Source organism: Chenopodium album, chromosome 7 (assembly GCF_948465745.1).
Source record: "Chenopodium album chromosome 7, dcCheAlbu1.1, whole genome shotgun sequence".
Lineage (NCBI taxonomy): Eukaryota > Viridiplantae > Streptophyta > Magnoliopsida > Caryophyllales > Amaranthaceae > Chenopodium > Chenopodium album.
This window is the reverse complement of record NC_137840.1, coordinates 46238654-46250613: the sequence shown is the minus strand read 5'-3', so window position 1 is coordinate 46250613 and position 11960 is coordinate 46238654. Positions and strand designations below refer to the sequence as shown.

The following is an 11960-nucleotide window of genomic DNA, read 5'->3' as shown; positions in this document are numbered from 1 at the left end:
ATCAAGCTCCTCCTTCAATATCCAAGTTCATCAATGAAAATCCACACTTTCTCTCTCTACTAATGAAGTTTCTCTCTCTAGATTAAGCTAAAAATGTAGCAAATTAAAACTAATTTAATCTAATCTTCCAAACATTCTAAAATGGGACTTATATAGTCCGTACAGAGCCAGCTGATAAAAGGAGAGGTCCGACCGAACAAAAGGGAAGGTTCGGCCGGACTACAGGGTAAATTCGGCCGAACCATGGGTAGGTTCGGTCGAACCTCCCTGATCCTGGTCTGGTCGAACTCCTGTGGTTCGGCCACTCCTGCAAAACTGCCAATTTTCATCTTGCCCCTGCCTCGAAGTTCGGCCGAACCACTGAGCAGGTTCGGCCACACCTTGGTTCGGCCACACCATCAGGAGGTTCGGCCGAACCTCTTCTGAATCATGCTTCCTCTCGCTTCCTTTGAGCTTAGCTTCCTCCTCTTGAAAATCTCGATGGTTCCTACAAAGCATAAGCATGAAAAGCACAATAAGAACAAAGTGGGAAGACTAAGAAAAGGTAGGATAAAGGAGAAAGGAAAGAGAAAGCAAAGCTAAGTAAAAATGCTTAGAAAAAGGGCCAAACAAGTGCAAACGAGGGGAGAATCCTTAGAGAAAAAGGATAAAAGAGTGGCATAAATGCCACTCATCAAAATCCCCCACACTTGCCTTTTGCTTGTCCTCAAGCAAGGAATACTAAAACAAAAAAAAAAAGACAACACACACAACAAGCATAATATGACAAGGGTTAAGAAAATCAATCAAGTTTCACGATGAGAAATGCTCCAAATGGACTCAACATAGGGACATGAATCAAATAATGCTTACTTTTCTCAACTCAAAGAGGGGGAACACGTTCTAAGATGCTCATGGTTGAGGGAGACAAACCTAAGCTAACTGTAGAGAACTAATGATTTCATCCTCTGCCCTAGCTCCAACCAAGACGGTCCGCGTTCTCTCCACTAGCTTCAAATCATCCCCAAGTTAGCTCCTCATGGTTCCTCGAGGGAAACGGAAAAAGAAATTTATTGTGGAGTCATAAGGTTATCCCGACATCTCAACTATGCACACTCTTTCCATAGGGTTGAAATCTATCTCCCTCCACCGTTCTTTAACCGCACTTCTCCAAGTCCAAGGGTCTTAACTTGGGTTGTAATGTCATGGCTAAGGGTTAAGGTTGGGAATTAATTTGAAATTTTTTGGTGGCAAATCCTAAGTGAAGCAAAAGAGTGGCCATCTCTCAAGAACCACCTAAGAATTGAACTTAAATTCAAATTACAACCTTCAATACAAAATTTCATAACATTACTTCATTTCTCTCATCATTTCCTCTTCCTTTTCCTTCCCCCCCTTTTTTTTCTTTTTTTATATTCTCTTCCTTTATATTTTTTTTTTTGAACTTCATACGTTGCATCCTTCCTCACAAACTTTTTGCAAATATTTCCTTTCATGAACAACTTTCAAAATCTCACTTGAACCAATATTCACAACTTTCTTGCCCTAAAACCAACACTCTCGAATTCGAACCTCAAAAGCCAATGCTTCACTAACTACAAGGGTTGGTAGAACATAGGCCGATAGGTTTGTAATATGGCTAGATCAAGAAAGGGGAATGAGGCCCAAATTGGTTAGCAAGTGGGTGGATGTAAAAATGAAAACCAAATTTGTAACAAAACACAAAGAAAACAAAGAAAAATGAGAAGAAATGCCCTCTTCCTCCTTTAAAGTTGTTTGGTCACGATCTCGGGAGCTAAATACCAACACAAAGATTAAGACATGCATAGTTAAGGATCCAAAACGCCGCTCACAAGAGTGATGAAGGCTAGAACAAATGACGCTCACACGGGATAAAAATAAGCAAATACCAACCAAGGGAATCCTATTCACTACGGAGAGCAACACCATCTTACCACTTTCTCGTGAACTAGGGGGTTCAAACGTCATCAAGAGTTCTAAACCGGGCTACCTTAGCTTATAATGTGTCTAATTCAACCTTAAGCATTCTTAAACCGTGTAAACCCTCATCAACTAGGAAGGTAAGCATTCAAAGCCATGTCATCAAAAAGTCACACAAATTCTTGAATCCAAATGAATGAGCAAATCCACATCAAAAATGTTTCAACTTGTCATAGTCATGCTCGTTACACAAAAGAGAACAAGAAAAACACACAAAAGGGAGGAAGAAATTAAAAAGGTTCATAATCGAGGCATGTAAATCAAATAAATCCCAATCAACATACAAGTGATCGTTGATATCAACATCAACGATCCCAGGTTCCTTGGAACCAAAATCAATCAACCTCGAACCATTCAACTCTTCCTAAACTAGACCTAAACTAAGCACTCAAAGAAAAAGAAAAAGAAAGAGAGGAAAGGTCTCACCGAATGCCGCTTGAAATATAAGACAAGGTAATATATCCAATCTCACCAAGGGAGCTAGTGTTGCTCCTTAACGTCCTACATCTCCGCTTCAAGCTTCAATAAAGGTGAGCCAAACAAAAGAAACTACAACAAAACAAGAAAAGGTTAGAAAACAAAGAAAAAGACTAAAGAAACAAACAAAAAGAAGAAAAAATAAATAAAAAGCTATCTACAAAGTTTGGATTAAGGGGATTTGGAGTTTCGGGAAATTTGGATTTTTTTTTTTCGGGAGCATCTCCACCTACAAAGACTCAGGGATCATCAAAGAAAATCATTAGAAATCAGCAAAAATAATCATAAAACATCATCATCATCATCACATCAATAATCATAAAACATCACCATCTCATCACATCACCATCACAACATCACCAACATCATCACCACCGCCACAACGCCACATCAATACCACAAAGCCACTATCCTCACTATCCTCCTTATGTGCAAGCAACTACCCTACCACTCTACCTTCCTATGTACACTTCAACCAACCAAAAGGACATCCTCCCCCACACTATTCTTTTGCGCATCCCGAGCAAAAGTGACAAGTGAGAAGATCGGGGGAAGGGAAAAGTTCCCACATCATCACTGGTTAGCATCTCCTCGCCCCCTAGGTTGAGGGGGATTGTTAGGATCAAACCCAGGAGTGTCCATGAAAGGCTGAAAGGGTTGGTTAAAGTGCTCATAGGGCCACCCTTGGGCACCCCAACCACCATCAAAAGGAGCGGGGGTGGATGTGGATGCCGGGTCATAAGCCGGATCACACCCACCCGGACGATAGGGGTCGCATGGGGGGGTGCCAACGCGTTGGGTAGGGTCGATGGGACCTTCCCAATAGGCGTAGTAAGGGGGGTGGGGTGTTGAGGGTCATAGGGTCCCCAATGATTGACCGGACCCTCTTGAGGAGGGTGGTAAGGGTAGTTCACATAGGGCGCTTGAATGCCCACTTGCACAAGATTGTCATAATTTGCCCTTGCGTAGTACCCCCATTGCTCAATGGAAGCTTGATTGTCTCAACGGATATCATCGAGGGTACTACGAAGGGCATTGAAATCAAAAGGAGGAGTGGAAGAAGAAAAAGATGCCTCACCTCCCCCGCTAAGGTGGGGAATGATTTGCTCTTGATGGAGGACCGGTGGAGATTGAGGAGCTCCACCCCGGGCTCTAGTTCGCCTTAGCTCATTGGGGATGATTTGCTGAGGGATCTTCCATTTGAGAGGAGCGGAGTGGTCCACCGTAGTGAGGTCGGGGTCCGGGAGGACACACCATTCGATCTCCCTATCGACCAGGAGGATAAAACGGCGCTTGCTAGTAGTGTAATTGAGGAAGCGGCTGTGACGGAGGGCGCTTATGGATAGAGCATAGGGAGGGAACTCGTCGGTGAGATCTTCTCGGGTTTGGTGCACGGGTGGGAGCAATTCAATTTGGTCTTTGTATGCTCCACCCTTCAAAGAGAGAGCAATGATGGTGATCATGCCACCCATAAATATCTCATCACCTAGACGGTTGTCCCTAGTATCCAAGAGCCGTTGGATAAAGGTGGAGGAGCATTGAAATTTTAGCCGTTGAGGATTGTCGGCCAAGAATAGGCAAGCAACCTTGTCTTTTACCATGGAGCCGAGGTTGGCTTTGAAGAACACGGCGTACTGGAGAAGCCGTACAAAATACCTCAAGGCTAAATGGATGATGTTGTTGACCTTTGAGGTATTAGTTTGGAACCTATCCTTGTTTGTGATGCTCCTCCACCACTCTTGCTCGTTATAAGGAATGCGATGGGAGGAGGTCATTTCAGACGGGTGATCAAGGCCAGTGGCGTGCCAAAAGAAGATCTCATTTAGATCACTCTTCGTTAGAGAGTGATCCTCGTTGAACATCCTGAAGTGTATCATGAGTTGAGGATCCTCATCGACATCTTCCGGCTCAAAAACTTCCTTGCGGAGGGAGGCAAGGAATTCCAAAGTCACACGCTCGTAAGTGTGAGCGTGGAGGTGGATGAAGTCGCCCCAACCAAAGTTTTGAGCCAACCTAGTCACCTCATCCAATATTCCCAGCTTCCTCAAAGTTTGAGGGCAAAAGAACCTTGTAGACCTAATCAGACGCTTGATGAGTGATGCATATATAGGCCAAAATTGCTCGTCCGGAGCAATAATGCCATGATCGTTGATGCCGGGAGGAGGTGGGAATTGCGTTTCTGAGGATTCTCCCACCCTCTTCCTCTTTGACTTCCCTTTTCCCTTGCCAAACATCTTGATTCTACAAATTCACCAAGAGTATATCATTAGAACAAATTGATAGGAAATGACATAAGAAGCCAAGTATTTACCCAAGGTAAAAGTGTATGCTTGAGAGTATATAATTCAAGGCATGCATGAATACATTTGGACCAAGGTTTGAATAAGGATTCCTATGTCATTCCTAAATTAGTCCTAACAAGGTCTAGGTGAAATTTGGCATGATGTCCCCTAATTTTCATGATATCCATTCATCAAACCATCAAAATCAAGCCAAAACCATGAATAACAATCTCCAATAACATCCAACTCATGCATTTCTCAATCATAAAATGGTAACATGAATACCCTAGTATGAAATCAACACTCAAATACATTGAGATCAAAATAAAACCAAGGTACACATGCATAATCATCATAACAACATGTTCTACTATCAACAACCAATCAATTGCAACAAGTCAATCCAAAGAACCACATGAAACAAACAAGTCATTACTAATAATTTCAAGAATACCATAATTCACACTTAAATTTGTAAAACATGGTAAAACTATAAGAAATTAAAGAAATAAACTTGCAAAAGCTAGAACAAACATACCACAATTGATTGGGAGGAAGTAAAAACCCAAAAACACCCAAGCACTTAAACCCTTGAAATTGGGGAAAATGGAAAGATGGGTTTGTTTTGTGAGGAATTTTTTTGTAGAGATTGTAGAAATTGAGTAAAGGATGGAAAATAAGTGAGAAAGGGTGAAGATTGGAGTGATTTTGATGGATATTTGAGGTTGTAAGGGGAGGTGCAATGGAGGTTTTGAGTGAGAAAGAGAAGAAATAAGTAGGTGACTAATATGGGAGTTATATGCACGAAAATGCAGCAAAATAGAAAACATGGCAGCATTTTTTTTTTCGAATCTGAAGATAGGTTCGGCCGAATCGAGGGTATGTTCGGTCGAACCACAGTAGAAGTTCAGCCGAACTCCCCTTTGGTTCGGTCGAACCATTGCCAAAACTCTAAATTTTGAAATCCGGGCAGAAAGTTCCAGCAAAATCGCAAAAAGAGAGGAGTGACCGAACCCAGGGAAGTTCGGCCGCACTACAAGTTAAGTTCGGTCGAACCATCCTGGGGTTCGGTCGAACATGTGCTGGAAACGCAAATTTGCAAATTCTGGCAGAAAGTTGCTGGAAATGTCTAAAAATTAAGGAGTGACCGAACCAAGGGAAGTTCGGCCGCACTACAGTACAAGTTCGGTCGAACCTCCCAGGGGTTCGGTCGAACCTTCTGCCAGAATGCAATATTTTTGTTTTTGGCAGAATGTTGCCATAAATCCTTGAAATTGCTGCAGTGGCCGAACATGAAATGGTTCAGCCAAACTCCCATGAAAAATCACGCAAGTAAAAATAATCCTTTAACACACATCTAAACACATCACAATCATGCTAGATGCAAAGTATATCTAAAACCCAAGCACAATCAAAACCCAAAAATCCAAACAATCCAAAGTCGTAGATGGAAAAATAGAAGCAACATGAAAAGAAAAAGGTATAAAAGGGTTAGAAACTCGGGTTGCCTCCCGGAAGCGCTTTTGGTTAACGTCGTTAGCTCGACGTTCCTTGAGTTGATCAAGGAGGGTCAAATTGACGATGCACATCAAGAAGTGTCACAAAAACTGGTTCATCACTTGGGAATCCTTCATAATAGGGCTTGAGAGGGTGACCGTTGACTTTGAAAGGAGAGTGGCCGTCTTGGGAAATTTCGTATGCTCCATAAGGAAACACTTCCGTGACAATGTACGGCCCACTCCATCTTGACCTAAGTTTGCCCGGGAAAAGCTTCAAGCGGGAGTTGAATAGGAGGACTTTTTGGCCTTTGACGAATTCCTTCTTGACAATTTGAGCATCGTGCCAAGCCTTAGTCCGCGCCTTATACATGCTTGCGCTATCGTAGGCATTCATCCTCAAATCCTCTAACTCATGTAGCTCTTGAAGCCTTTGCTCACCCGCACTATGGAGATCAAAGTTGATTTACTTGATTGCCCAATGCGTTCGATGCTCCATCTCCACGGGCAAATGACAATTTTTCCCATAGACAAGCTTGTAGGGAGTGGTCCCTATTGGAGTTTTGAAGGCGGTCATATAAGCCCATAGTGAATTAATAAGTTTGGAGGACCAATCCTTCCTTGTCCTAGCAACCGTCTTCTCCAAAATCACCTTGAGCTCTCTATTGGTGACCTCCGCTTGACCACTCGTTTGAGGGTGGTATGCAAGCCCTCGCTTGTGAGAAACCCCATATTTATCAAGTAGTCGAACGAAGGTGTGGTGCTTGAAATGCGATCCCCCATCACTAATTATTGCTCTTGGAACACCAAATCTCGGGAAGATCACCTTTTTGAAAAGGTTGACCACCACCTTAGAGTCATTCGTTAGAGAAGCCACGGCCTCCGCCCACTTAGACACATAGTCAACGACGACCAAAATATACTTGTTCCCATGTGAAGAAATGAAAGGGCCCATGAAGTCTATAGCCCACACATCAAAAACTTCAGGCTCAAGGATGGGATTTTGCGGCATTTCATCCCTTCTAGAAATATTCCCCATCCGTTGACATCTATCACAAGTTTTGACAAATATCCACGCATCCTTGAATAGAGAAGGCCAAAAGAGCATAGATTGAAGGACCTTTGAGGCGGTCTTTTGAGCACTCATATGCCCACCACAAGGAGAAGAGTGGCATATATGGAGAACACTTTGAATCTCGTCATTGGGGACGCATCTCCTCAACAAACCATCGACCCCTCTTTTCAATAAAATGGGATCATCCCAAATGTATCTCTTGGCCTCGTGCTTGAGTTTTCGACGTTGTTGTGAAGTGAAATCCGGTGGTATGGCACTGCAAGCTAAGTAATTCATAATATCCGCATACCAAGGCTCCGATTTCACTTCAAGGACATAAAGCACATCATCTCTTAGAGCGTCCTCTATTGGCAAGCCATCATCTTCAAACCTTGCACCGTCCAACCTTGAGAGGTGATCCGCCACCACATTCTCGGCTCCCTTCTTGTCTCTCATCTCATAATAGAAGTCTTGGAGGACTAAAACCCATCTCAACAACCTTGGTTTAGCTTCCTTCTTCCCTATCAAATATTTGAGAGCCGAGTGGTTGGTATACACAATTGTCTTAGAGCCAATGAGGTAGGTTCTAAACTTCTCGAATGAATGGATAACCGCTAGGAACTCCTTCTCGGTAGTTGTGTAGTTTCGTTGGGCATCATTGAGAGTTTTGGACAAATAATGTATGACATGAAGTTTCCCATTCTTTCGTTGTCCAAGAACCGATCCAATGGCCTCGTCGCTTGCATCGCACATGAGCTCAAATGAAAGAGACCAATCCGGACCTTGGACAATAGGAGCGATGCAAAGGGCTTCTTTCAACCTACAAAAGGACTTATGACAAGCATCATCAAACACAAACTCTTTATCTTGTTGCAATAGGGATGTGAGAGGCTTGGCGATCATTGAAATTTTTTTAATAAAGCGCCGATAGAACCCGGCATGGCCAAGAAAAGACCTCACTTCCCTCACGTTGGTGGGGGAAGGAAGTTTTTCGATGACCTCAACCTTGGCCCTTTCAACCTCAATGCCGGCATGGGAAATTTTGTGCCCAAGAACAATCCCACTTTCAACCATAAAGTGGCACTTCTCCCAATTCAACACGAGGTTAGCCCTCTCACACCTTTCTAAGCAACGAGATAAATTAGATAGACAATCTTCATAGGTGGCTCCTCCAACGGAGAAGTCATCCATGAAGACTTTTATCTCATCCTCAATCATATCACTAAAAATGGACATCATGCAACGTTGGAATGTTGCGAGGGCATTACAAAGCCCGAAAGGCATCCTACGATACGCATAAGTACCGTAGGGGCATGTGAAAGTTGTCTTCTCTTGATCCTTAGGGTCAATTGGGATTTGAAAAAAATCCCGAGTGACCATCAAGGAAACAATAGAAGGAATTCTTTGTAAGCCTTTCCAACATTTGATCAATGAACGGTAGTGGAAAATGATCTTTTCATGTACTTGTGTTAAGTTGGCGATAGTCAATACACATGCGCCAAACGGTAACAAGTCTAGTGGGTACTAGTTGATCATGATCATTTTTCACTACCGTCATGCCCCCTTTCTTAGGCACAACTTGCACGGGAGATACCCAATCACTATGAGCAATTGGGTAAATAATTCCCGCATCAAGAAGCTTAGCCACTTCCTTCCGCACAACCTCTTGCATGGAAGGGTTAAGCTTTCTTTGCCTTTGCCTGACGGGTTTGGCATCTCCCTCTAGATCAATTTTGTGCATACATAAAGATGGAATAATACCCTTGATATCATCAATGGTATAACCTAAAGCTTTTTTGTGTTTCCTCAAAACATTGATCAAGAGGGAGGTTTGCTCCTCCGTTAGGTTAGAATTTACAATCACGGGGAAAGACTCATCGGGACCAAGAAATGCATACCTCAAGCCCAAAGGTAGGGGTTTCAAGTCTACCTTTGGTGCTCCCTTACCATTGGGGCTCTCTTCTCTTTCTTCAACTTGAAAGAGGTCATGAATGTAAGGAGCGTCTTCTTCCATGCTCGCGCCCTTGCACTCCTTGCTTTCCTCAAGCAAATCCTCATAGAATTGTATGTCTTCTTTGTGAGTACCTATCTTTGATTCATTCAACAACACACTTTCAAGAGGATCATTAGTAGCATGCAAGTGGGAGCGAGAAAATTCATCAAGAACCGTATCAAGAATATCTACCCTAAAGCATTCACCACTTGAGGAGGGTTGTTGCATGACATTGTTCAAATCAAACTCAATAGAATCATTGTCAATTTTCAAGGATATCTTCCCCTCCTTCACATCGATGATAGCTCTAGAAGTGGCTAGAAATGGCCTACCCAAAATTATAGGAATCCTCTCATCCTCATCCATCTCTAGCACATAGAAATCCAAGGGGAATGTGAACTTTCCTACCTTAAGGGGAATGTCCTCAACTTTGCCCATGGGGAACTTAACGGAACGGTCCGCTAGTTGGAGAGTAATGTTAGTGGGAGAGAGGGTTCCTACACTAAGCTTTTGGTAGACGGAATAGGGCATCAGACTTACACTTGCTCCTAAGTCACACAAGGCTTTATCAAATTCAATGCCATTGATAGAACAAGGGATGGAAAAGTTACCCGGATCTTTCAATTTGGTAGGTAGTTTGTTGGAAAGAATTGCACTACAATTGGCGGTTAAACTCACCGTCTCACACTCCCTTCTCCCACTCAAAAGATCTTTCAAAAATTTGGAATAGTGGGGCATTTGCTTCATAGCATCAACAAAAGGGACGGAGATATGCAAATTCTTAATGACTTCCAAAAACTTCCCAAATTGGGCATCAAGTTTAGCTCTTACAAATCGTTGTGGAAAGGGTAGCTTCTCCTCTCTAGGTTGGCAATTTAGGGGCAAGGGGGTGGCTTCTTTTTCCTTAGGCACCTCAACATGTTTTTCCTTTTCAACACTCAATGGCTCATTGGGTTTTTCACCCTCATTCTCTAACTCCACCTCTTCTTGGGGTTCTTCCTCAATTAAAGGGTCACTCCCTACTATCTTCCCACTCCTTGTTGTCACGGCATACAAAGGTTTTGGGTTGACTCCTTAACTTGGGATGTGATAAGAAGAAGGAGAAGAAGAAGAAGGGGATGAATTAGATGCAAGTTGAGCAATTTGAGTCTCAAGCATTTTCATATGAGCATTGGTTCGTTTTTGGGCCTCTTCATGTTTCGTTTGATCCTCCTCACGCATTTTTAAAAGAGCATCTAATTTAGCCATCATGGAATCTATTGGAGGGGCTTCAAGTTGAAGAGGTTGTTGAGGTGGAGGAAGTTGGGGTTGATGGAAACCCGGAGGCCTATTAGTTTGGGCATAGTTAGAAACAAATTGGCCCCTATTGCCTCCGGTGCCTTGGTTAGGAACATTGATTTGTTGATTATTTCCCATGTTACCTTGGTCACCAAAATTTTGATTTTGATGGTCTTGGTATCAGGAATTAGGTTGTTGGTTTTGATTACCATACCCTCTTTGGTTAAAGTAGCCTCTTCCATTGAAATTGGAAGGGCCTCCCCCACCATGGTATTGGTTATCATAACCACCACCACTTTGGTTCCAACCACGGTTTCCACCTTGATTCCAATTCCCCATTTGATTGGAGTTTGGCCTCAAGTTTCCTACATTTCCCATTCTAGGAGCAAAATTCATAGCATTGACATTTTCCATATTACTATCATGTTCATGGGAAGGGGGTTGAACTTCACAAGCATAGACACAATGAGAGGTATCATGATCATATGTTTCACAAGTAGAACAAAACATGCATCCTTGGGGCATTGTATTGTAAGAAGAGGGGGAGGAAGTATCCATACCATTGCCTCCATTGGTTGAAGGGGAGGTATTACCATGAGGGTTGGACCTTTCTTTCATCAATTCATCCATTTGCTTGGTCATTTTGGAGATTTGGGTAGAAAGGTTGTTGATTGCGTTGGCTTGCTCCAATGCATAAACGCCCTTGCTAGAAGTAGCATCCCTTTATCCTTCGTACCAATCATCATAGTACTTTGCGGCTTCCTCTATAATACACTCCACTTCATGCTCTCCTTTGTTCATTATTGGACCACCGGCCGCGGCGTCTAGGCTTGTTCTTCCTTGAGGTGTGAGACCTCCGTAGAAAGTGTGAATGAGTTGATACTTGGGTATCCCATGGTGTGGGCATTGACGTTGAAGCTCTTTGTATCGTTCCCATGCCGCACTTAGAGACTCACCACTCTTTTGGCAAAAACCTTGAATCAAAGACTGAGCCTCGGCGGTCTTCCTATGGTTATAAAACCTCCTTAAGAAAGCCGTAGTCACTTGGTCCCATGTCGTGAGAGAATTAGGGGGCACCTCCTTCTCTAGACATTCTAGACCTCTCCCAATTAGCGAAAATGGAAACATTTTGAGGCGAATATATTCTTGAGTCACTCCATTGGCCTTTATTGTGTCATAATATTTCTCAAACTCTTTTAGGTGCTCATGAGGACTCTCAAACTTTCCACCCGATAATTGTTTCCTCTCAATCAAGGCAATCAAATTAGGCTTGATCTCAAAATTGTTGGCTTGAGTAGTAGGAGAAAGGGTTGATTTCTGAACTCGAAGATGATTTAGGGCTATCTAATTCTTCACTTGAGGGTGAAGAGGGTGGAGTATCTTCTAATCACTAGGTGAAA

General features: G+C 42.9%; 1 non-coding gene across 1 annotated transcript; it reads left to right on the top strand.

Moving 5' to 3' along the window:
- The first annotated feature begins 11449 nt into the window (after window positions 1-11449).
- LOC145641105 (small nucleolar RNA R71) lies at window positions 11450-11555 on the top strand. The gene has a single exon (XR_014115172.1). It is a non-coding gene; the product is annotated as a small nucleolar RNA R71 (small nucleolar RNA).
- Window positions 11556-11960: the final 405 nt, after the last annotated feature.